Source organism: Pan paniscus, chromosome 12 (assembly GCF_029289425.2).
Source record: "Pan paniscus chromosome 12, NHGRI_mPanPan1-v2.0_pri, whole genome shotgun sequence".
Lineage (NCBI taxonomy): Eukaryota > Metazoa > Chordata > Mammalia > Primates > Hominidae > Pan > Pan paniscus.
Genome location: NC_073261.2, coordinates 79,573,570 through 79,600,409, shown reverse-complemented (window position 1 = coordinate 79,600,409; position 26,840 = coordinate 79,573,570). Strand labels below are relative to the sequence as shown.

The following is a 26,840-nucleotide window of genomic DNA, read 5'->3' as shown; positions in this document are numbered from 1 at the left end:
TCTTGGAATTTTAACAGGATTATGGCATTTAGGATTATGTCTTTTAAGATTATGGCACAAACCCAATTTAAAAATGATGGTGAAATGATGACTTTTTCAGATAGACAAAAGATGAGAGCACTTGTTTCTGGTAGTACCTGACTTTAAAAAGTATGAAAGTTCTTCAGGCAATAGGAAAATGATGTCAAGTGGAAACTTGAATCAACACAAAGAACTGGAGAGACTAGGATATGGCAAATATGTGGATAAAAAGAAAAGGCCTTTTTTCCTTTTCCTTTATTTAAAATTAGTTTTTAAAACAGTGATTTAAAACAAAAGAATATATTGTGATGTTAATAACATACAGCAGTAAAGTAAGTGTATGACAACAATATAAAAATGAAAGTATATTTTTGGAAAGTTTTTATATTATATGTGAATTAGTATAATATTATTTGAAGGTAGAAGTGATATATTAATTATGTATATTTTAAACCCTATTGCAACTACTAAAAACAATAAAACAAGGTGATATATTTTGCAAGTCAATAGTGGAGATAAAGTAGAATACTAAAAAATGTACAATGAATGCAAAAGAAGACAAAAAGGAATAAAACGGGAACAAAGAACAGATGGGACAAATAGAAAACAAGTAGCAAGATGGTAGATATATATCTGACTTAATCATCACATTAAGTGTAAATTATCTAAACACTATAATTCATAAACATAGATTGTCAGACTGGATATAAAAGCAAGACCCAACTATACACTCTTTAAAAAAAAAACCCTAAAATATAAAGATACAGTTAGATTAAAGGAAAGGGATGGGAAAAGATATACCATGCAGTAATACCATGCACAACATTAATTATTTAAAAAGCCAGTGTAACTATGTTAATATCAAAGTACACTTCAGAACAAAGAATACTGTAGTACTGTGGATAAAGAGAAACATTTCATAATGATAATGGGGTCAATAGATCAAGAAGACAAAGCAATCCAAAATGTATATGTACCCAATATGAAAACTTTAAAATACATGAAGCAAAAAAAATGACAGACCTGAAAGAAGAAACAGACAAATCCACAAAAGTAGCTGGAGATCCCAAAATTCCTCTCAGTAACTGATAGAACAAATAATCAGAAAACAAATGAAGATGTAGAAGACTTAAAACTATCAACTAACTTGACAGAAATGACATATATAATACACTTCACTTGACAATAACAGAAGACACACTTTTTCGAGTGCACATAGAAGATTTACCAAAATAGACTATAGGCTGAGATGGAGAGTAAGTCTCAAAAAACTTACAATAATTTAAATAATCCAGAGTACGAATACTAATATGAATGGTCATACTAATTTGAAATTAAATTATAAATCAGTAACAGAAAGATGTGGAAAATATGCAAATGCTTAGAAATGTAAAACTCACTTCTAATAAGCCACAGGTCAAAGAAGAAATCACAAAGGGGATGGAAACATATTTGAACCTAATGAAAATGACCATACAACATGTCAAAGCTTGTGAGATGCAGCTAAGCAGTGTTTGAAGGATATTTATAGCTTTAAATGCTTATATTAGAAAAGAAAATAGCTTTAAAATCAGTGATCTAAACTTCTAGCTTAAGAGTGTAGAAAAATTAGAGTACATTAAACCTAAAGTGAGTAGAACAAAAGAAACAATAAAGGCAGAAATCAATGAAATGGATTGAAATCAATGAAATGAACAAATAATAGAATAAAATCAATGAAAAAAGCTGTTTCTTCATATATATCAATAAAAGTAATAAACTTCTAGCTAGACTGATCAAGGAAAAAAAGAGAGAAAATATAGATTACCAGTATCAGGAATTCTTTATAAATTAAAAGATCTTATAAACAGAATAATAAGGAAATACTATGAACAATTTTAAATAAATTTGACAATGCAGAGAAAATGAATAAATTTCTTGAAAGATACAAATTACCGACATTGAATCAAGAAGAAATAGAAAATCTAAGTAGCCCTATATCTATTAAAAATTCGATTTTTGATTTACAAGTTTCCATAAAGAAAATATAGCCCCTGGCAGCTTCACTGGTGAAATTCTATCCATCATTTAAGGAAGAAACACAAATGTTACACAAACTCTTTCAGAAAATATAGGAGAAAGGAAAGCTTCTCAGTTCATTTTAGGAGTCCAGCATTACCAATACTAAAGCCAGGAAAATATGTTGTAAGATAATTACCAACCAATATTCCTGATAAACACAGACAAAAATTTCCTGCAAAACATTAGCATAAAGAATCCAGCAATATATAAAATAAATAATACATCATGACCAAATGGGGCTTATCTAAGGCATGAAGAGTTGATTTAACATTCAGAAATTAATCAATGTAGTTCATCATCTTTACAAAGTAAAAAATAAAAAGCTTACAGTTATCTCAGATGCAGAAAATATGTTTGACAAATTTCAGCATCATTTATTATAAAACTCTCACCAAACTGAAAATAAAAAGGAATCTCCTCAACCTGATAAAGAAAACCTAGGGAAAACCTATAGCTAATATCATCCATAATAGTAAAGACTGAATGCTTTCTTCCCAAGAATAAGAACAAGGCAAGGATATCAATTCTCACCACTCCTATTCAACATTGTACTGGAGGGCTAGTCAGTGTACTGGCTGGCTGTTTCTGTGAAGATTTCTTTTTGGATGAGATTAACATTTAAATCAGTGGACTTTGAGTAAAGTAGATTATACACTATAATGTGGGTGGGCCTAATACTATCAATTGAAGACTTTAATGGAACAAAGACTAACCTCCCCCAAGCAAGAAGGAATTTGGGCAGCAGATGGCCTTTGAACTCGAACTGCAACGTTGGCTCTTCTCTGGATTTCTAGCCTCCCAGGCTTCTCTGCAGATTTTGGACTTGCCAGCCCCCATAATTGCATAAGTCAATTCCTTAGAATAAATCTCTCTAAATAAATATATGTATGCTATTGTCTAAATGTTGATTTCCCCAAAAAAATCATGTTAGAATTTAATTCTCAATGTGGTAGTATTAAGAGATGTGGCTTTTAGGAGGTGATTAGGTCAGGAGGGCTCCACTCTCTTGAATGGGATTAGTGACCTTATAGAAGAAGCTATGAGGTCTTGTAGAAAAAGTTACCTTGTAGAAGAAGCTATGAGAAGCCTGTTTGTCCCTTATATCATGTGAGGATGCAGCAAGAAGGCACCATCTTTGAAGCAGAAAGCAAGCCCTCACCAGACACTGAATCTTTTGGCACCTTGTTCTTAGACTTCCCAGCCTCCAGCAATACATTTATGTTGTTTATAAATTACCCAGTCTAAGTTACTTTGTTACAGCAGCTAGAAAGGACTAAGACATACACATGTGCTCACACACACATCCTTTTGGTTCTGTTTCTCTGGAGAACTTGGATGAATACAAATAATAGTGTTTAAAGTGTCAGGCTCAGCACAGTGGCTCACATCTGTAATCTCAGCACTTTGGGAGGCCGAGGTGGGTGAATCACTTGAGTCCAGGAGTTTAAGACCAGCCTGGGTAACATATCAAGACCCCATCTCTAAAAAAATACAAAAAATTAGCTGGGTATGGTGGCATGTGCCTGTAGTCCTAGCTATTCAGGAGGCTGAGGTGGGAGAATCACCTGAGCCCAAGAGGTTGAGGCTGCAGTGAACCATGATCACACCACTGTACTCCAGCGTGGGTGACAGAGTAAGACCTTGTCTCAAAAACAGAAAAAAACAGTCAGTTATTCCCAAATTGCTTTATAGATTCAATGCAATCCCAATCAAAATCCTAGCAGGCTTTTGTATAGAAATTTATAAAATTTCTACAAAATTATTATTTTATGGAAATTATTCTAAAATTTATAAGAAAATACTAAAGATCTTAAATAGCTAGGAAAAAAATGAGAAGAAAATACCATTACATAATTTAGATGCCCTGATTTCAAGACTTAATAGTAGTGTTTACTTAAAATCACAAAATTTGTAAGTTTGGAAAGGATAACTTTATTTCTTATAAAGGGTTGCAACCTGAAGACTTGGAGGCATAGCCTCTGGCAGAGACTGAAAGCAGGCATTTCGAGGGAGGGAGTGTGTTACAGGAGTCTCATGCTTGGTCAATTGGATAGACATACATATTTAACAGGTTACAGGAAGGGCTATGAATATGCATGAGGGGACGTTGCACGCATGCATAGTAAGCAAACGTGTTATGTATGTCCCATGTTCACTTTGGGGGGAAACTTAACATTAAAATGCGGTAAAATTAGGCTGTACACATCAAAAGTTAAAACGAAGGACACCCAGGTGCTCTGTGTGCAGCCTCCGTGGACACGCCAGAGCCAGTCCGTGGTCAGCAGTCTCTTATCAGGAAGGAATGCTGGTTGATTGTTCTGTTGAAACTGAAAGGGGAGGGAAGTCTGGCCAAGGTACCAGGTTGTTGAGTGAGTCTTCTGTTCTTGTTTTCCAGGGCTGGTTTCTGTTTAACTCTTAGGGAAAAAGTCTAATGGTGGTCAGCAAGGGAGAGGGTAAATGAGGCATGACCAACCTCCCATCTCATCATGGCCAGAAAACTTAGTTTTTAAGGTTCTTGGGGGTCTCTTTGGCCAAAAGGGGTCTGCTTAGTCAGTCAGGGAGCTTTGGATTTCATTTTTGTTTCACGGTAGTAATCATGACTATTGGTATTGGCATAAGGACAGAAATATAAATCAATAGAACAGAATAGAGTCCAAATATAGACCCACACTTATTTGGTCAATTGATTTTCAACAAGGTTGCCAAGGCAATTTAATGAGGAAAGGATGTTCTTTTCAAGAAGTGGTTCCAGAACAATAAGATATCATATAGAAGAAGACAAACTTTGACCCTTACCCCACACCACATAAAAGTTTACTTGAAATGGATTATAGACCTAAATGTAAAAGCTAACACTGTAAAACAGCAAGATGAAAACACAGGAGAAAACTTCAGCCATCTCTGGATGGATAAAGATTTCTTAGATAGGACACAAAAAACACAAATTATAAAAGGAAAATTGATAAATTTGATTTCATAAAAATTAAAATTTTCTACTCTTTAACACCGTTAAGGAGATAAAAAAGCAACAGACTTGGAAAAAATATTGGTAATACATGTATCTTACAGTGGAATTGTATCTTGAACACCTAAAGAACTCTTACTAGTCAATTATTGGTAGGCAAATACCCAATTTTAAAGTGGGCTAATTATTTTAAACTAATTTAAATCCAGACTCTCATAGAAGATATACAAATGTCAAATAAGCACAAGAAGATACTCTACATTATTAATCATCAGGGAAATGCAAATTAAAACCACAACGAACTACGACTACACACTTACTGGAATTGCAAAATTTAAAAAGACTGACAATACCAAGTGTTGACAAGTAAGTGGGGCAACTTGAAGTCTCATACATTGCTGTTGGGAATATAAAATGATTAATGAACTTTGGAAAACAATTCATCAGTTTGTTATAAAATTTTTCACTCATCATATGACTCAACAGTTCCACCTCTTCATGTTTATCCAGGAGAAATCAAAACATGCCTACACAAAGGCTTGCACACAAAGGTTCATAGAAACTTTATTCATTAACCCCCTAAACTGGAAACAACTCAAATGTTCACGAATAGGCAGGAGGATAGCCTTGCAATGGAATGCTACTCAGTATTACGAAGGAACATCTACTGATACATGCAACGACATGGATGAATTTCAGAAATATGCTGAGCCAAACTTGCCAAACATGAAAGACCACTTACTATAGGATTCTATTTATGTGAATTCTAGAAAAAGCAAACCTCATCTACAGTGATGGAAAGTAGATCAGTGATTGGCTGGAGGGAGGGAACTGGTGACTGATCACACACACACAAAAAAAACATGAGAATGATGGCATTTGAGAATGATGGAAATGCATACAGTTGTCCTTTCATATCCACCAAAGAGGTTGTTTCTAGGAACCCAGCCAATGCCAAAATTCAGGTCCTCAAGTCCCTTATATAAAATTGTGTGCTATTTGCATATAACCCACCCACATCCTTCTGTATACTTAAACCATCTCTAGATTACTTAAAATAGCTAATACAATGTAAGTGGTATGGAAATAGTTGTTATGCTCTATTGTTCTTAAAATTTGTATTGTTGGGTTTTTTTTAATTTTTTTTATTTTTTTGAGACAGAGTCTTACTCTGTAGCCCAGGCTGGAGTGCAGTGGCATGATCTCGGCTCAATGCAACCTCCATCTCCCAGGTTTAGGTGATTCTCCTGCCTCAGCCTCCCAAATAGCTGGGATTACAGGCGTGGTATTGTTATTTTTTATTGTGGTTTTTTTTGCAAATATTTTCTATCTGCAGTTGGTTGAATTCATACAAGGGGAGCTGCAGGTACAGAATGTTGTCTTGTATGTTGATTGTAATGATGATTACACAGGTATATACATTTACCAAAACTCATTGAACTGTACACTTCAAATGTGTGCATTTTCTTATATATGTAAATTAAAACTAAATATAGTTGATTTAATAAGTGAGATAATATGCTGAAGCCCCCAGCACCATTCATGGTACACAATAAATGCTTAGCAAATGTTATTTCTCATCTCACCAGCACCACCTCTTTAATTTCTCTCTGTGTTCCTGCTCTTTTCACACACTCTCGGCGTAATGTGCTTCTCATACCTCTCTGCCTCTCCAAATTCCTCCCATCCTTCAATGCGCAGCTTAAATCCTTCTAGCCTGAATGTTTTCCAGGTTACTCCAGGTCACAGTGCAGAACCCTTAAAGCATCCACCACTTGCTTCTCCAAAATTAAGCATGGTTGTGTAGTAACATGTGTCATTCACAACTCGTTTCATGCATCTATGTCTTGCTTCACCACTGCTTTCGAATTCTGCAGGGATGAGTACTACTTTTTCTCCACTGAAACCTCACCACTGGCTGCTACAATACTGCCAGGAGTTGTTTCTCATTGCCTGGGATGGAGCCTGCCATCTTTGCTGGAACCCTGTAGATCTTCTGCCACTGGACAGAGAGCCCCTGGGGGAAAGAAGCTGGTCTGCAAAGACAGTGTGGTTGCCTTTGCAGCCTAGCTGTCCTGGTTTGCATCTCAGCCCTTCCTGCTGCCTACCTGTGTTGCCCTGGCCAAGTTACCTAGCCAAACTGATCCTCAGCTTCCTCATCCATTTCTTGGGTGGTATTGTTGGAGTGAAATGAGAGAACTGTGTCAGCACCTGGCTGCCATCTGCCGTCACTGAGAGTTGGGTGAATGGGTGCAAGACCAGGTTCGCAGTCTGGCAGGGGGTATGTGAAACTGGTATGCAGGTAACACCTTGACCTGTGTTTTTTTTTTTTTTTTTTTTGCCAGTTTTAAACTAATTTCCCCTGAGAGGAGAGAAACAGGCTGGGTCTCTGAGCTCTGCATCCCTCATAAAAGCTTGGTGTGTTTCTTCAGCCCCGTCCACACATCTGGTTGTACTTACTGCTCCAAAAATGTATCCATCCTGCCTACCATGTTCACATTTCAGAACGTGGGGCAGCCTCAGGGGGAAAAGACCTCATAAATGCCAAGCATTAAAAAAAAGTCATGTCATGCATTTACATACTTCCAGAAGATGAAGGTCCAGGAACATAACTTTCTCTGCAAGAAGCAGGCACCATGAACACAAGGGCTGACCTGCCAGGGTCTCCCTGGGTAAGGAAAACCCCTCCAAAGCAGTGAACAGGACTTCCTGGCTAGGAACCCAGAAAATAAAAGATTCTTTTGTCTTCCTAGGAAATGCTTACTTCCAACCATGAGAGGAATAACAAGGAGAGGTCAACAGATGAGACACCTGGTTCTGCCTTTCAACTTCCTGGGTGACCAAAAGCATGTCACTCAGCATCCCTGGGCTCTCTTACCCATCTGTGCATAATTGCTTCTCTCCACTGCAGCTGTGACTCTGTGAACAACTCTGAAGTGAGTGAGGCAGAGCTATTTGTCCACGTGTTTGTATTCATGTATGTTCATGATGCCTAGAATAGTGCTTGGCATGTAATACATACTCCACAAATGGTTTGGGGTTTTCTTTTTTTTTTTTTTTTTTTGAGACAGAGTCTTGCTCTGTCACCCAGGTATGACCTCTGCTCACTGCAGCCTCCACCCCCAGGGTTCAAGTGATTCTCCTGCCTCAGCCTCCTGAGTAGCTGAGATTACAGGTACACACCACCACACCTGGGTAATTTTTGTATTTTTGGTAGAGATGGGGTTTCACCATGTTGGCCAGGCTAGTCTCTACCACCATTCTGCTTGTTGGTTTTGCAGTGGCTGTAGGCATTTCCCCCTTTCTGTTGTCTCTTCTCTCTTCCACCTTCCCACTCCCAATGTGATGGTGTACATCCTGGAGTTTCTCACTCAAGGGTCTGTCTCTGAGGATCAGACCAAAGAGAACTGGCTTGTGTTGTAGTAGAAGGTTAGGTCCAGGCTACAGCTGAGCAAAGGCTGTCAAACTTTGAGAGAAGTTATGAAAATAGGTGGGGAATCTCTCCACAGAAACTCTATTGGGGAAAGATACAATAAATGTTTTCCTCAGCGTGGACTAGCTCCTGTGTTGACACATGAGGAGGGGCATGAACTCTACAGGCCCATGAACAGCTCACAGGCATTGTGATGAGGCCAGTGGGCTCAACTAGAGATGCTCTGTGTGTGACCTGCTCTGTGTGTGACCTGCTCTACACTGACTCACAGGTCTTTGAGGTTAAAGAGCTGCTGAAATGCAGTAGTGTTGCCTGAGGACAGAGTGAAAGAAGCAGAGCCCTGCCTGGTGCCCTGAACCAGCCCAAGGCATGGCTTTGAAAGAGAGAATAGAGAAGGGCCCCCACCAAACCTGCTTTTCCATGAGTCCCCTACGTGTCCTTCAGAAACCTCCTTACAACCTTAGTTCACCTAGGGACACATTGGACACTCGCCTGGGTTCCAGCACAACTTCAATGGCCAGGTCAGTTGGGGCCAGGCAGGCAAGGCCATCAGCCTACAACAACCCCTTCTCTCCTTCTGTCCATTTCACTATGGTCTCAGTTTGCAATGGGAGGAGAGTCATCACACTCTCAGCTGAGCCGAGTTTCCTCCAGGGCTTTCCATCAGGGCTGGAGCCTTTGCCAACCATCCCGCAAATTCCATATTCACTAACAAAGCTGGGTCCTTGGACGTTGTTATGAGCACCTGCAATGGGAGAAGATGGAGGTAATGGGGAGTGGATGTCATGATTGCGGTTTGGACAGAGAGGAGATAGGAACCTCTGTTCATGTGTCTTACTTCACTAGCTTTGTCTGTGGCAGTTGGGGATAGGAAGTGATGGTCCATGACTGACAGGTAATATGAAGAGCCGGGTTAAACTGAGCTGAACTGAGCTAAAATGAGTTGAGTAGAGCGTAGTTGAACCAAGCTGAGCTGAGTTGAGCTGAGCTGGGTTGAGCTGAGTTGAGTTGAGCTGAGTTGAGCTAAGCTGAGTGAAGATGAGTTGAGTTCAGCTGAGCTGAGCTGAGATGAGTTGAGTTCAGCTGAGCTGAGCTGAGATGAGTTGAGTTCAGCTGAGCTGAGCTGAGATGAGTTGAGTTCAGCTGAGCTGAGCTGAGTTGAGCTGAGCTGAGCCAAGCTGAGTTGAGCTGAACTGAGCTGAGTTGAGCTGAACTGAGCTGAGCTGAGTTGAGTTGAGTTGAGCTGAGCCAAGCTGAAATGAGCTGAGCTGAGCTGAACTGAGCTGAATTGAGCTGAGCTGAGCCGAATTGAGCTGAGCTGAGCCGAATTGAGCTGAGTTGAGCTGAGCTGAGCCGAATTGAGCTGAGTTGAGCTGAGCTGAGCCAAGGTGAGTTGAGCTGAGCTGAGCTAAGCTGAGTTGAGCTGAGCTGAGCTAAGCTGAGTTGAGCTGAGCTGAGCTGAGCCGAGCTGAGTTGAGTTGAGCTAAGCCAAGCTGAAATGAGCTGAGCTGAGCCAAATTGAGCTGAGTTGAGCTGAGCTGAGCCGAATTGAGCTGAGTTGAGCTGAGCTGAGCCGAATTGAGCTGAGTTGAGCTGAGCGGAGCCGAATTGAGCTGAGTTGAGCTGAGCTGAGCTGAGTTAAGCTGAGCTGAGTTGGAAAGACAAATCCTACCCTCTTAGAATCCCTGGGGATGAGGCACCCTTTCTGATGCCAGAGATTGAGTTTGTTATTCTCAAAACTGTTTCTGGCAACTGAGAAAGAGTCATGCTTTACTTGTGATGAGACATCCCTGAAAAGCACATCTAGGTCCTCTCTGATCCTCAGAGGAGCACTCTCACGAGTGTTCCTATAAAGCCCCTCCCTCTGGCCAGCCCCTGGGCCGCCCCCTTGTCCTGTGCACCTTCCCACCCCTACTCCTCATCCCCACGTCTCCTCTCTGCTATCACTCCTCTTGTCCCATGGATGGGAATGACTTCCCAGAGCCTTCTCCATGGGCCCCTCAGGAACAACTCTGCTCCAAGAGCTTCTGCATTTACCCACCCATACATTATCTCCATTTGCTGTGTTTGTCCCTGGGTCGTTTTCCCTGAATAATTGTGAGTACTATGTAAGAGAGTCTTGTAATTCTTTTGTGTCTCCCAGAATACTGAGTTCCATATATAACAGTATATAATAGGTGCTCAATAAAGGCTTACCTCATATCTTATAGTGTACTTTTAATTAATGTACTTATTTGGCTTGGGAAGTCTAAGATCAAATATAGTGTAGTTTTTTTTTTAAATTTGTGTTAAAACAGGTATGTCCTCAGCTTATATCTTAAGATGTATTACTGAGAAATGTGTTTTTACTCTAACTCCAGGCTTGAGTGCTCTGAAGTTAATGAAGAGCAGTGAACTAAGAGTAAGGATATTAAGACCATGACCCAGCCCTGCCACCAATTTGTGTGCGATCTAACATAAATCATGTAACCTTTCTCCACATTTCCCTACCTGTGCAGCAGGTTAGCACCTAGTCTTACGGTGTTGCAAGCATACAATGGCACAAAGTTTTAGATGAGCTTGTTAAATGCTGAATACATGAAGGAGATTATTATTCTAAGGGGCACACGAAGAATTTATTCAACAAAGCTGTATTGATGATTTACTCTCTGCATCAGCTCCTGGGACTGCAAGTATAAAAGTGATTCAGACCTTGCCCTTGGGAAGCCGGGGAGAGACTCAAATAGCTAACAGCAGGGTAAGTAAGCCTTATAGTGAAGTGCCAGGAACAGAGGGGAAGGAGGCAGGAAAGTGTGGGAGAGGGGTGTAGAAGGGAGCAGCATTTGAAGAGATATCAAAGAAGTCACCAGATGTCACCAGAAAGAAGGGGAATAGGCAGTAGCATATTCCTGACAGCGTGCTGAAGGCTGAAGGCCTGGCAGGGCAGTGAGCGGTGCCTTGTAGCTGCAGCAGCAATGATCAGGGTGATGAGGCTGTGTGGAGGTGACCAGAGGCCCAAAGAGATGGCAGCAGTGGCTGTGAGGCTGCAAGCTCTGTTACTCGAGTGGGGTGTGGTGGGGCGGGAGTCGTGTGGCCTGGGGGAGGTGTCAGAACTCCTTGGGCCTCTGGCCAGGTGCAGGCTCTGGCATGGCCTGGAACTACTGGGTGAGCGGGCAGCCCAGGCTCTCTAGGGAGCTCTGTTGGCCATGGGCAGAGGCACAAGGCCTGGTCCTTCCCACTCTAAGGAGCTGCAAAGACAGAGAAGGCCAGGGGGACCCCGGGGCTTGCAGGTAGGAGGTAGAGAGGAGGCTCAGGGCCAGATTCTTCTCCTGCTTCCCAGGTAATGTGAAGCTCTCTCTCCTTCCGGACTGCACTCGCCTCGCCTTCCCTCTGCACGTGTTGAGTTCTTCCTGCCTCTCCCCGGCTAGGGCCTGGCTTCCACATCACTCTTCTGTGGGCCCTCCTTCCCCCTGGTCCTCTTTGCTGTTCTCCATTCTCTATCACAGTTTGTTCCTTTCAGGGCACTTAACACAATTTGTCCATGTTGGGCTTTCTAGCTCTTCTCTCCCCACACAAGTGTCAGTTCCATGAGGGTGGGGACTTCATCTCGTCCCAAGGCATTGCCAGTGCCTGGCACACAATGTGTGGCATACAATAGGTGCCAAATAACTGAATCAATGGTCTGGCCATGCAGCATGACTTCAAGAGCATAGCATTTGGACATACAGTATTGTCTCCGGGTTAAAGGAGGGATCCACGTCCACTACAGTAGAGACCAAGAGATTGGGGTCTCACTGTTACTCTGAAAGATAAGTCACATTAAGTGTCAGCTCTCCTCCCCTTCTAGTACAGAGCACTCGATAATCCGGAGTGGATTCAGTCCTAAATCCAGCCTGGTTAAAGGACACCCAGGCTTGCACATATAAGGGTCTCTCAGCGGACCCCAGCCAGCTACAGAATATGGGAAGAACAGGCTTCAATGGGCAAAAGCTGCCATTTCTTTACTTAGCAATACATGTGTCTTTCTAAATAACAGATTTAAATAAGTAAGGCAAACTGTGAAAATATGTGGTTAAAAATGTAAGGGGTGGGGTGGGAATAGAGAATCTAGCAGATGGTTGCCGTGCCTCCCTCTGTGACAGGTGGGATAGAATCATCTGCATGAGCACATCGCTAAAGGTCTTCTTTTTCATGGGCACATTTATTGGCATACTGTAGAATGAGCCCTGTATATTCAAATAGCAGAGTCGGCCCAGCCCAGAACAGCTCTGGAAAGGAAGACCTTGGCCTTGGCTGTGCCTCACTTATGACAACAGAGCTGCCCCTCATCAAAAAGAGGAAAAGGAGAGAAAATCAGAAATGCCTGGTCAAAAGCGAAGGTGGGGCAAGCAGACCTGAAGCTAGTCCTTGGGGTGAGTGGCTGAGTCACAGCATCCCACACACATGCCACCTCCTACAGCCCCTTGGCCTTCTGCCCATACAGGCTCCCAGCCCACGGCTCACTGGTCACTCTGCTTGCCGATGGCCAGAACCACACGCTGCAGGTGACCCTTGGGAAGACCCCGCCTGGGCCACTCATTGGTTCGTGTGAAGAGTCTTCTGTCCCCAGCCAGGCGGTGCCCTGCTTGGAGGCAGAGGCCAGGCGATGTCCTCCAGTGTCCCCGTGGCCAGTCATCGGCTGCCCCTGTCCAAGGCATTTCCACAGGCATTTCCTGCCACACTTGGGCACATTTCCCAACATGCTCATCCGTTTGGGGACAGGCTCCATGGGTGGGGTCACTTCTCATTAGCATTTCTCCCTCTGTGGTTCCCACTGCCTGTCCTGAGCTGGCCCCCTCATCTGTGAGTGCAGAAGCCTGGAAGCCTGAGCTCATCTGCCTGGATGATGGCAGGGCGAGCTCTCCTAGGGACAAATCATGAGCTCAGGGATGCCTGCCATGTATCCTGCTCGTCTGGGCAGGCCCTGCTAAACCCTATGTGTGCACAGTTGTGTTAAAGCCTTACAACCACTCCAGGAGGTGGTGTCGTCATCACCATCCTCAATCTTCATTTCACTTATAAGAAAACAGAGACATAGAAAGACATTGGCCGAGGTCACAGAGTTGGTCATGGTGGGCCAGGATTCAAACTCCACCAGTCCGACCTCCTGCTTTCTGCTCTAAACTCCAACTAGTCTGCAGTGGTATTGTATACCCCACCCTGACCTCACCTGTCTCACAATGTCACAGGCACCTGTGTGAAGGCCACAGGACAAGTGCAGCCTCCAGGCAGGAGGCTGCCTCTTGGCGGTGGTGCCCTTGGTCAAGTCACTGCCCCCTACTGAGCCTCTGGGCTCTAATATGGGGTTTATGATAGAAGCTGCCTCCTTAGGGGATTGGGAGAATTAAATACGCTCATCTGTGTGAAGGCTTAGAGCAGCGCCTGGCACTGGGAGCACTCAGTAGCACGAATCGTTATCACAGTTATTAATAATATGATTGTTCCCAAGGGAACATTCCAGGTCTGTCTGACCTCCTCTCCTCTCCAGGAGGAGGCATCTGTGCATTGACTACCAACATCTCTCTTTTTAACTAATCGCTCCATCTCATTCTTCCACCTTCTCCATTTCTCCTCCCAACCCTGACATGCCATTGAATCTGTTTAATTCAAGCAAATGCTCAAAGCCCCAGATCCCTGAATGCGACAGATTGAGAGGGTGGGGGTGGGGGTGGAGAATGGAGGAGCTTGTGTAATAGGACATAAATAAACTTGCACATGCTCTTCTTTTTAATTGCAGATTCTATCCCATCGCGGGGCAATTTTTATTTTGCCTTCTCTTGAATAAGTGGGAAGATGTTTTATTCATGTGTATCTTCCCAGCACGCAGCCCAGTAGGTGCTCAATGTGCGCTGAATGAGTCGGTGCATTCGGTTCGGCTCCAGCCGACACGTATGCCAGGCGCTGTTGTAAGTGCCTCACATATACAAGCTCATTGAATACTCTGGTGCCGTTTTAAAGTCCTGGAGCTGAGCACTCTAAAGTCCGGCCAATAAAGGAAATGTGTTTGGTAGCCACCCTCCTGATGGACATACCACTGAATCTCCAGCATGAGCTGTGTGGCTCCCGGTTCCTCCCCGCTTGCTTGTGGCACTGCTCCCCTCTAATATTTAGGAAGAGAGTTTCAGCACAAACTTCCAGCTGGGTGAATGGTGGGGCCTGAGGGACGGTGACAAAGCTGAACACACACCTCGAGGGACCTCCACGTTTTCCAGTAGGGTTTGATTTGAACAGTGCCAAGAAATCCCCTCAGATTGCTGGAAACTGCAAACCATGGAGGCTTAACACACCATGCCACTGCCTGGCCAGACAGGCCTGGGTTCAAATCCCAGTCCCACCACGTGTGGAGCCAATTCCTCGCTGAGCCACAGCATCCTCCGGGGTGGAGCAGGGCACACACCCTGCCTCGTGGGACTGTGGCAATATTACCCAGCTCACCGTGTGACATTTAGTGGGCACCTTCCTCACTCTGACAGCCAGCTGAGCACAGGCCACTAAGGAAAGAAGAATTCTGAGGGAGAGAGAAGAGGCCAAAGAAAGACAGAAAGGATGCCTCCTCCAAGAGCAGTCAGGCCGGGGTGGGACAGGGTGGTGGGCGGAGGTTGGCCGGGAGAGAGCCATTTACCGGCACAGTCAACAAACAAGGATTGGGAATATAAAGCTCGGCATTGTGCTAAGTGCTGAGGAAGTAAAAAGGAATTTTTATTTATAATTTATACCCCACCTACTTCCAAAGAGAATTTTGAAGGTGACTCACAATGAAAACCACATATGCAGCAAGATCACGAAAATAGAAATAGAAAATCAAGTCCATGGAGATGAAGAAAGGAAACCCATATTTATTTACCCCAGGTGCCGTGTCCTTGAATGCACTCCATCATTTAGTCCAGCAACCCCATTTTACAGATGAGGAAGACAGGCAAAGAGGCATGTCCAGGGCAGGCAAAAGTGCAAGCAGGGCTGACTTCTCCAATAGGCGCAGGGCCCAGGATACTCTTAGGGGCCCACTAAAATGTTTTAAAATTTCTTTTAAAATCAGAAGAAGAGAAGAGAACATTGAGGTTGAAAAAATGTTTTAATATATGATATTAATAGATTCGTCTTTATGCCAACACAATAGTAACATATATTTAATCTTTTAATGGGGGAGGGATTCCACAACTATAAAAGTGCCTGGAGTCTACAAAAGTCACAATCCAGCCCAGGCCACAAACCCAGGCCAGCCAAACTCCAACACTTGTGCCCCTTCCACACTTGTGCAAGAACATTTGTTGTCACTGAATGTAACATGCGAGTCAGCTCTGCAGCTGAAAAGAGGCCACAATGAGATAAATCTTAGTTTCATAAAAAGGATGTGCAGTGGGGAAACATTTACTCACACTACAATGCAATTGTGGGGAAAAAGTGTAACTTTTACAATTTGCTTTCTTTTTTTTTTTTTTTTTTTAGCGATGGGTTCTTGATGTGTTGCCCAGGTTGGACTAAAACTCCTGGGCTCAAGTGATCTGCCTGCCTCTACCTCCCGAGTAGCTTACATGCCACTACACCTGGCTAAAATTTTCTTTATAATGAATGTCTTCTTATCAGTTTCACTGGGAAGCAGGCGGGTAAAATCCTAAATTGTATCCAATTTGGTAAATTTCAAGCTTGACTTAGTAATCAAAATTGTCTTTCATAGATAACTTGGCTCACTCACGTAAATGTCAGCCTTTTGGAGACTGCTCTCTCTGGCTGATGAATCCCCGTGTGGCAGGTGATTCCTATCAGTCTTGCACAGCCCAGGAGGGAGGCCCCTGGGTTCCCGTGGCATTGCCTGGATCTTCACAGCCTGCTCCCTGAGCTCATGACTGCTATGATGGGATGGCCCCATCTTGCTTTCTGGGGCGCTGTGCCGGGAGCTGTCGCTGGAGCCCATGGTCCCTGCCAGCTTTCCTAGTGGTCACTCAGTCCTGTCACCAGGCCTCTGCCTTTCTGCTGGCACTCTCAACACCTGCTCAGGTGCTGTCTCAGGCTCCCCTACCTCCTACTTCCTGCGCTACCTCCAGGCCTTCGTGTGGGTGCTTCTCCTGGACCCAGCGTACCTGGAGAAGGGTGCCTCCAGCCCAGACGCTCCCTGCGGCCTTCAGACATGCTTTAAAAGCATGTCTTTAAAAGCTCCCAACTTTCTAGGTTGTGCCCTGACACACTGGTGGGGAAGGTGGGGAAGGTAATAATGGTAGTGGCAGAGAAGAGCTCTGGTGCCTGATCTACCTGTTCTCTCCCTATCCCCCTTCCCCTTCCCATAGTCTATGAGGATAGAGAGATAAACTTTCCTTCATCATCTTCTAAAATGTAGTCAGCCAGGCCTACCTCTTGATGTGCTAAAAGAGGGTCAAAGGAATTTAGTAAACCTTGACTCTCTCGACATCTAGCTTTCTGTCTGAGACTCAGACATTACTCCAATGTACAAGAAACTCCAGAACAACAAGGTTTACAGGACATGAAAATGTATCTAAAGACAATTCCAGAAAGTATTAATCCCATTGCAGACATATGTTAGTTCAACAGGAGAGACTAACTATACTGACACTTAATTCCAACACAATATATTATATGAATCCTTATGTAGGGAACATCGAACAACACGATGAACACCATCTCAAATATTTATTTGGCAAACCTTCTTCCAATAGCTGTTTGTTCTATCAACCCTCAATAAAAGTAGGCCAGAACATTAGGCACTTCCCTGGTGAAAGGGGCTGATCTTGGTGAGTCTAGTTGTGCTGTATCTGGTGTTCTCACATCTGGATGCAACTTAGACACCCCAGAGACAATGGCGTAGCATAGCACATGTCGCTTCTTTCAGCCAGTGCTAGGATGTGGGAACAAAGGCACAGTCCATCTCTCTCACCCTGAAGAAGGGCAGAGAGAGCTTCAAAAAGGGATATGGGCACAGCCAACCTCTCAACCATCACAATTTTTTTTTTGACTATTAGTTATGATTCAAACTATGAAGCAGAAATGGCTTGGGAGTTCGAGGAGGAATGGGGTTTTGAGAGGAAATGACTCAACCAATACAAAATATTGGAGAAGAGATCAGACTCCAGGATCTTCTACATTCAGGCTAGAGATATGCAACTATCAACAGTCTGGATATAGCTGGGTGGTTCATGCCCATAATCCCAGCACTTTGGGAGGCTGAGATGGGAAGATCGCTTGAACTCATGAGTTCAAGACCAACCTGGACAACATGGTGAAACCCTGTCTCTATGAAAAATACAAAAATTAGCCAGGCATGGTGGTCTGCTCCTGTAGTTACTACTCGGGAGGCTGAGGTGGGTGGAAGCCTTGAGCCGAGGAGGTGGAGGTTGCAGTGAGCTTAGATTGTGCCAGTGCACTCCAGCCTGGGCAGTAGTGCCAGACCTTGTCTCAAGAACGTAAAGTCTGGATATAAATTATGATTCTTAGTCTCACTCTAGAAGGCTGTGGGTAGTTGCTTGAGCCAGAAAGAAGATGATTGTGAGGAAAATCAAGATCTTTGCATTGGAAAGAGATCATCTCGTCCAACGAGACTTTGAGGTGGAGAAAAAAATGCATGGTTACTATCACTACTTCTATTAATATTGTACGAGAAATCCTACCCATTTCAATAAAGAAAGAAAAGGGCCAGTCATGGTGGCTCACACCTGTAATCCCAGCACTTTGGGAGGCCGAGGTGGGTGGATCACCTGAGGTCAGGAGTTCAAGACCAGCCTGGCCAACATGATGAGACCCTATCACTACTAAAAATACAAAAATTAGCCAGCTGTGGTGGCACGCACCTGTAATCCCAACTACTAAGTGGGCTGAGGCAGAAGAATCACTTGAACCCAGGAGACGGAGGTTTCAGTGAGCAAAGACCATGCCACTGCACTCCAGCCTGAGCAACAGAGTGAGACTCCGTCTCAAAAAAAGGAAGAAAGAAAAAGAAGAAAGAAGAAAGAAAGAAAGAAAGAAAGAAAGAAAGAAAGAAAGAAAGAAAGAAAGAAGAGAGGGAGGGAGGGAAGGAAGGAAGGAAAAGAAAGAAAGAAAGAGAAGGCTGGGTACAGTGGCTCATGCTTATAATCCCAGCACTTTGGGAGGTTAAGGCAGGAGGATCACTTGAGCCTAGGAGTTTGAGATCAGCCTGGGCAACGCATAGAGGCTCTGTCTGAAAAAAAAAAATTAGGCAGGTGTGGTGTCACGCACCTGTTGTATCAGCTACTCGGGAGGCTGAGGTGGGAGGATCATTTGAGCCTGGGCGATCAAGGCTGCATTGAGCCACAATTGTGCCACTGCACTCCAGCCTGAGCAATAGAATGACTGCCTCAAAAGAAGAAGAAAGAGGAGGAGGAGGAAAGAAAGAAAAAAATTAAGTCTTAAGTTTTGGAAAAAAAGAGAAAAAACTTTAAATATGTATAGACAATATTATTGGGAGAAGAAGGAGGAGGAGAAAGAAGAAGAAGGGAGGAGGGAAGGAAGGGGGGAGGGAGGGAGGGAGAAAGAAAGAGAGAGTGAGAAAGCAAGCAAGCAAGTTAAGGCTTAAGTTTGGGGAAAAAGAGACAAAATGTTAAATATGTAGAGACAACATTATTGTGTAAATAGAAAATCCAAGTTATTAGACCAAGTAAAAGAGTTTAGCACAATTGCTGGGTATAAAGTTAACATGCAAATAAACTTGAGTTTATTTCAATATGTGAACAGTAAACATTGAGAAAATAAAAAATTTTAAAGTGATCATTTATACTTGCAACACAAATGAAGTATTTATGAATAAGTCTAACAAAATGTATGCTAATTTTGTATAAAATATTAAATTTTATTGAGAGACATTAAAGAATGCATTAATAAATGCAGAGACTTACTATATTTATGGATGAATGAGTCTATATTGTAAATATGCCATTTTCCCCAAATTTATATGTAGATTCAATGCATCACAATCAAAATCCCAACACATTTTTGCATGTAGAATTTGGTAAGCTTATTATAAAACTCATATGAAAATGCAATAATTATAAGAAAAAGAAGGTGATGGAATTGCCCTGCCGGATATCATGACTTATTATAAAGGCATAGTAATTAAGAAAGTGTGACATTAGCACAGGCATAGAGAAATAGATCAATAAAACAGAAGAGAGAGCCATGAGCAGACCCACACATATATGGATACTTGATCAATATGACTGACTGCAGATTACAGGGGAGTGGGGAAAAGACTTTTTAAGAAATTATTCCGGGGTGGGAAAAAAAGAGCTATAGGGGGGAAAAAATTGAATCTCTATTTCACACCACACACTAAAATCTCTTTAATTTGGAATAAAGAGCTAAATGTGAAAAGTAAAATACAAACCTTTTAAAAAAAAGAGAGAGAAGCAAATACCTTTGTGCTCTCAGAACAAGAGTTCTTGAATGAGATATAAAAGTAAAGAAGTAGCTAGGTGTGGTGGCTCAAGCCTGTAATCTCAGCACTTTGGGAGGCTGAGGTGAGTGGATCACCCGAATAAAGCTAGAGGAGCAGAAGTTGAAAAGGTATAAGTGAAACGAGATTGTCCATGAAATTATAATTGTTGAAGCTGAGTGATAGGTACAAGGAGATTCATCATATTATTCTATCTACTTTTGTATATGTTTGGAATTTTATCATAAATTATTTTTGAGAGAGAGACAGAGAGATCAAGGAGGGACTATAAAGAGATGAAAACAAACCACAAACTGGAACTACACATATAAGCAATGAAGGACTAATATCCAGAACACAGAAAGAACTAAAAATCAAGGGGAAAAAAACCAATTTTTTAAAGGTAACAGACTTGAACAGACAAGTCTGAAAAGTGGAAATCCAAATGGTGAAGAAACAAACAAACAAAAAGCTCAACTTCATTAATAATCTGGGAGATAAAATGTAAACCACAATAAGATACCATTTTGTACCCCCCAGATTGGAAAAATTAAGTCTGTAATACCAAGAGATGACAAGGATGCAGATGCCTCTGGGAGTATAAATTGGTACAGCCAATGTGGAAAGCAACTGGACTTGATCTAGTCATGTTGAAGACCACGTCATCCAGCAATTTTATTCCTAGATAAATATCTTAGGGCAACCCATGCATGTGCACACCAGGAGACAAGAAAGCTTTACAACAACAACATCAGTAAGGACCAAACACTGAGAACAACTCAAATGTCCATCAGCCGTAAAATGCATTAACTGTGAGCTTGTATGCTATATGAAATCTCAGCAGTGAAAATATATACAATGAAACTATAGCTATGTCGACCAAATGAAGCAAATCATCAAAGAATGCATACAGTACATTTATTTCCAAGTTTAAAAATAGACGAGTAGGTTAAACTATATGAAGCTGTATGAATTTGCAGATATTCAGCATTTTTATCTTACAAATGGCATTTGTAATTCACTGTAGTACTGTTTAGGGTGCATACATAAATGGTAAAACCATAAAGGAAAGCAAGGTTCAATCAGACTTTTTCTGATTAACAGAAAAGTCAGGATAGTGTTACCTCTAGGAGAAGGAAGGGAGATTTGACTGAGGAAGGACCTGGGGTGTTGCTGGTGGGGCACTTCACAGGTACTAATGATGTTCTAGTCTGTTTATTTATCTCACGGGTGGTTACAAAAATATTTGCTTTATTTATTTATTTATTTACTTATTTATTTATTTATTTTAGAGACAGGGTTTCACTCTGTTGCCTAGGCTGGAGTGCAGTGGCATGATCATGGTTCACTGCAGCATCCAGCTTCTGGGCTCAGGTGATCCTCCAGTCTCAACCTCCCAAGTAGCTGGTACCACTGGCATGTGCCACCATGCCCGACTAATTTTTTTATGTTTTGTAGAGATGGGATCTTGCTATGTTGCCCAGGCTGGTCGTGAACCACTGAGCTCAAGTAATCCTGCTGCCTTGGCCTCCCAAAGTACTGGGATTACAGGTGTGAGCCACCATGCACAGCTAATATTTGCTTTAGAGTTCTGCTTTAAACTATGCATATGTTTTATGCATTTTAAATGATTTTATTTTTTAAATAAAAAGAGGAAATAAAATTTTAGCTGCCAATTCTGAACTCAGGGCACACCAGCCAAGCAAGAGATCAGGGCACAGTTGAGAGGTAGAGAGAGCAGGCCACCTGCTGCTGAAGGATAGGGGACTCAAATCACAGATGACCTGTAGTGGTCACTCCACACACATGATTTGTCTTGCTTTGTCTTGTTTTTCCCAGATAACAATTGCTAATAGAATTATTATCCCACTCAGAATGCTAAATATGGTAAATTTATTTATCCATGACTTCACTTATAATGATATATAATAAACTACTTAAGTGTGTTTCCCCAGCAGAGGATGAGCCCCCTGAGGGCAAGAAATGGGACGTTTTCATGCTTGTACTAAAGCAGAGTGCCTGACACTGTAGATCCTCAATTAAAAGGTCACTGAAAGGATGGACTCCAGATGACTGGATGGACAGGTAGATGGATGGATAGACATCTTAATGGTTGCAGGTCTTTGTTAAATAGGGGATTTTATTTTCAGAACTAGCGAAGGGATTTTTTAAGCCTCCCATGGGGAATACAGTGGTGTTATAAAAGTGCTAGTGTGGTATAAACAGAGAGTACAGCATATTTAATGATTTAGTGAATGGGACAACAGATTCTATGTTTTGAGTGCTCCATTATGTCCCTGTCCTATTATGCTGCTGGGATTTGTCAGCCACACAGGGTGTGCCACCTCCTTGCACAGCTCCAGGGCACCTGTTCTCTTTGTGTTTTAGGTAAATAGTGTTCCTGGAGTTGTGCAGTGGGCAAGTTCTGAGCCCACCTTTGCTGGGGAGGCTCTGGAGCGACAGGCACAGCGATGGACCCAGGATGTGAGGTGAGCATGCAGGCTGGCTCGACGCACCTCCTACCCCCTTGTCAAGGAGGGAAGCACTCAGATGACATGTTTTGGGAAACGTTTTCCTTCCTCCCTGTTTTTCCTTCTGTTTTCATTTCTTCTCGCCTACTTTCCTCCCTCCCCTTTTCCTCCTTTTCCTCCTTTCTCTCTTCCTCTTGCCCCCTTTTCCCTTCCTTCCCCTTGCCCCCCTCACTTCTCTCTTGGTCCCCTCGCCTCTCTCTGTTCCTGTCCTTGTCCTTCTTTTGTCTCCTTCTCCTTCCCAACCCCTGCACTCAGAAGCGATCTTTTGGGTCCTCTATATCTGTCTCCTACTCTCAATCGGGCAGCCCAGCAGTAAAGACATTGAAACTTAATTCTGCAACCCTCATCTCCCCTCCCTAAGAGACCAGCTCTGACTGGTTTTTAAGAGGCCCAATTTCCTCTGGGACCTTCACCCTGTGCACTCCCCACCCCACTGCCACCCACAATGTGCAGACCCCTTTGGGTGGCCTGGAATCTGCTCCACTAGGTGACCACAAAGCCCCTTTGGGCTGGCTTGGGAGTCCTTTCCAAAGCTGGGGGCAGGAGAGGAACCCTCTTTTTACTTCTAAATTTATCCATCCTTAGCTCCATGAGCAAATGCCCCACTCTTCCTGGACCCCACAATAGAAACACAGACTTTGGCTGCCCTTCTTTTCACCCCTAAGGAGGGCTGCTTTTGCGCTAAGGGGCATTAGAAGATCATCCTCTGCCAGGAATGCATAGATGCTTTTTCTCTGCAGACTCTGCCCTGAGCTGATTTGACCTGATTGACTGGAGAGGCAGGGATTGTGGAGCAGAGCGGGAGGAGCATAGTGGGAGGGGGTTGGGAGAGGCAGAGGGAGAAGGAAAGCTCAAAGTCCAGAATTTTAGAACCGGAGGAGGAGAAGGAAGGACCCTGTAGGATCCAGCACCCCACCCCACCCATTTCTCTGCCAGAGTCACAAGCAGTCTGCCCCCTTCCTGTGTGGGTAATTGGCAAAGCCCGGACAAGCAGGCAAGTCTCCGATTCCATCCCAGCCCAGCACCGCCCACCGCCTTATTCAGGCAAAGAGAGTTGACTGTCTTGGCAGCAAAATGAAACCTTTTGATTTACGAGGAATTCTGAGATATCTTCCAGCTGACAGTCTTTGGAGAATTGCACAAGCCCACACTTTTGTGGGGGCAGCATTTAATGAAATGAACACATGAGTTATTCGTTTTTCATTAAGGATGACATGCAGAGAGTACATATCGGGATGAAAAATAGGTCCTGGCCTGGGGCTCCACAGCCTCATGATCTTGAGTGAGCAGGAGAGCCAGGAGCACCCACTTCCAGAGGCAGGGAACGGGAGGAAGGAGAGCTAACACCTTCGGAGCACTTACTGTCATTTTCATTGTCTCCCGTAATTCTCACTAGGTACTCTTGCTCCAGAGTTACAGATGAGAAAACTGAGGCTCAGAGAGAGCAAGTAACATGCCCAGAGTCACCCAGCTAGTGAGGGACAGAGGTAGGATTTCAATCCCAGGCTGCTTTGGCTCAGCTCCAACAAGCTGTCCATGCAGGAGCAGGAGGCCAACTGTGCAGGGCCTGGGGACCAGTGGTGCAGACGGGACCCACGCTGCAGACGTTCACTCCAGATGGATGCTGAAAGACAGAGGAGCCCTGAGGCCTGGCAAGGAGAACCGTAGGCTTTGGTGGTCAGCCAGGCCCGGCTGGAGGGTGGCTGAGGCTATGAAGTCTGGGAAGCAGTTGGGCCGTGAAAGTGATGCCCGGCAGTCTCTGTTTTTGCTGTTTTCCAGCTTTCCAGCCTCCGAGCAACTTGGCATCTGTATGAGAAAACCCAGTCAGCCCTCATCTCAGATGCAAGTGCAACACATATGGCCGTCAAGCTGGGCAGACCTGAGTTTGAATCCTGAGCCTACCGCTCGTTAACTGTTAGACCCTGAAAAAGTGCCTCAACCTCTCTTGAGCCTCCACTTTCCATACCTGTCATGTTTATTTAACAATACCTACCTCTCAGCATTTTCATGAAAGTTTTAAGATGATGTTATTATGAATAGCAGCTGTATAACAGTAATAATAACTCATGTATACTGAGTGTATTTATATGCCCTGTACTATGCTGAGAACTTTACATACATTACCACATTACCTGACTTAACCTTCAAAACACCTCTCTGAAGAATTGCTGTTACATAACAGCCCCATTTTACCTGCAAGAAATGGAAGCTCAGAGTTCTTTGTTGCCCAGGTCACGTGGTTAGCAAATAGAGTCAGGGTCAGAATTTGAACCCTGGTCTGCATGCACCTCCAGCCCACCAATATGAGTCTTAATGAACAAAGTACCTACCATATAGTAGACCCTTAACAAATGGGAGTTCGAGTCCTTTCTTTCTCCCCTAAATGCACAGATTTTCACAGTGCCCTCTGAGATTTGCTTTAGAGCTTGCCCACATGGAGTTTTCAGAAAGTCAGGAGAAAGCGAGGTGGTGGGTGCATCCCCCGATCCAGGGCCCCCTCCCTCCCCCCGTTCAGCCTTCCTTCCTTTTAGGGTTTGGCAAAGGCTGCTTCACTCGAGGCCTCTCATGGAGCTGGAAACAATGCGAGTTTATTTTGGCACGGCAAAGAGGGCCCGATTCCCCTTCTTGGACGCCTCTGTGGGAAGAGGACTAGAGAATGTGGCCCAGGCCGCTGTCAGTTCCCGTTACTCTCCCCAGCACGTCCACGGCCGAGTCACAGCCATCACATGTAGCTCTGAGAAGGAAATGAGATAAGAGCTTTCTTTCCACTTCAGACTGATCATAAAATTTCCCCTCCTCTCTCCACGCTCCCCCACAAAAAGAAGTTGAACCAAGGACATGGTGCTGCCGTTAAACTGAATACTCTTAGCAGATCTCTTCTCAGTCCTGTGGGGACATCCTCACCTGGGTATTTGGCTACCTGTGGCAGATACGATAAGCAGGGCCCATGGCCAGTGTGGTGATGGAAGTCATAGACACTCAGAGTGGCAAGGGACTGTCACTGTCCTCTGATCCCAGCCCCTACCTGGCTTAGATTCAGATTCAGCCAGTATTTATCAGATGCCAACCCTGGGCCAAGCCAGGAGTGCTTTTGCATCTGTTATTTCATATTTCAGAATCCACACAATGTTCTTTTTGGAAAGGCCTTACTTTCCCATCTTTACAAATGTGGAAACTGTGGCTCAGAGAGGTCAAGTAGTTGGCTCAAGATCATGACGTGAGTAGGTCAGTGGTAGCACTAGGATATGGTCTTCCAGCTCTGAGACCAAGCCCTGTCTGTCCCAGGCACAGGAGGAGTCTCTTCTACAACACTCCAGGTAGAAGATTCATCCAGACTTTGAATTCCTTGGGTGTTCCTTATTTCTAAGGAAAGTCTCATCTAAAATGTTTTTAGGGGTTGAACTAAAACCTACCTCTCTGTCACTTTCATCTATGGGTCCTATAAGTCATAAATCTAACTCCAGGCAAACGGAAGAAAGCCAGAGCTCTGCCCTTGGCCATGTCTGTTCTTCAGAGATGAGAAGATGGCCCCAGATGACCCTTGGCTGCCCCACCCCTGTCCTAGAACCAGCCCTGCCACTTCCTAAATGTGGACTCATTTCTTAACATCTCTGAGTTGCCATCAGATGGGGGCGATTGTGTCTACGTTGCCAGATGGCTGAGGGACTCAATGAGAGGATGTCTCAAATGCAATTCCCCCAGAGCCTGCACACAATTAGCTCTCAGCCAATGGCAGCTATTGTTGTTTTATCATCAATAGTATTTAACCTCTCCAAACCTTGGCTCCTTTTCTATGGAGTGGGAATTATAATACCTACTTTCGTTTCTGCCATCAACGCAAGTAGGCATTCCAATAATACCAACTTCACATGTCTGGGAGGAACGCACAATGATGCAGGCAGAGAGGGCTCAGAAACTATGAAAAGCAGGTGACGTGCTCTGGCACCCTGGCTGCCTTTTTGGGGAGCCTGTTTCCTGAGCCTTCTGTCCTTCCCAGAATTTTCAGGGTTGTGATGTTTTTCTCTTCAAAAGCATCTCCTCTGTAGCCCACTCCCCACCCCCAACAAACTTTTTTAAGCCAAAGAGAAAAAAAAAAAACCATACAAATAGACAAGTGTTTAGTTGGCCAGGTGCAGTGGCTCACGCCTGTAATCCCAGCACTTTGGGAGGCTGAGGCAGGTGGATCTCTTGAGGTCAGGAGTTTGAGACCAGCCTGACCAACATGGTGAAACCCTGTCTCTACTAAAAATACAAAAAAAGTAGCCGAGTGTGGTGGTGGATGCCTGTAATCCCAGCTACTTGGGAGGCTGAGGTGGGAGAATTGCTTGAACCTGGGAGGTGGAGGTTGCAGTGAGCCGAGATCATGCCACTGCACTCCAGCCTGGGTGACAGAGTGAGACTCCGTCTCCAAAAACC

The 26,840-nt window shown here is 43.7% G+C and overlaps 1 protein-coding gene and 1 long non-coding RNA gene across 14 annotated transcripts in view; one reads left to right on the top strand and one right to left on the bottom strand.

The window, feature by feature from the left end:
• Positions 1–26,840, top strand: part of SOCS5 (suppressor of cytokine signaling 5) — a 177,225-nt gene that overhangs the window by 91,198 nt on the left and 59,187 nt on the right. For 3 of the 13 annotated variants that reach the window (XR_010109282.1, XR_010109281.1, XR_010109292.1), the window contains exon 2: positions 22,282–22,382. The exons of 6 other annotated variants lie outside the window; for them this stretch is intronic. The gene's annotated coding sequence lies outside the window, so the exon portion shown is untranslated. Of the gene's footprint in view, positions 1–7,800; positions 7,984–22,281; positions 22,383–23,820; positions 26,523–26,840 lie in introns of those variants that run through there. 4 more of the 13 variants (XR_010109285.1, XR_010109286.1, XR_010109280.1 and 1 more) reach the window with 4 other exon arrangements.
• On the bottom strand, positions 8,247–26,776 carry LOC134728653 (uncharacterized). Its single transcript, XR_010109295.1, has 2 exons — positions 24,755–26,776; positions 8,247–24,230 (listed from the first exon to the last, which is right to left on the bottom strand). It is a non-coding gene; the product is annotated as an uncharacterized LOC134728653 (long non-coding RNA).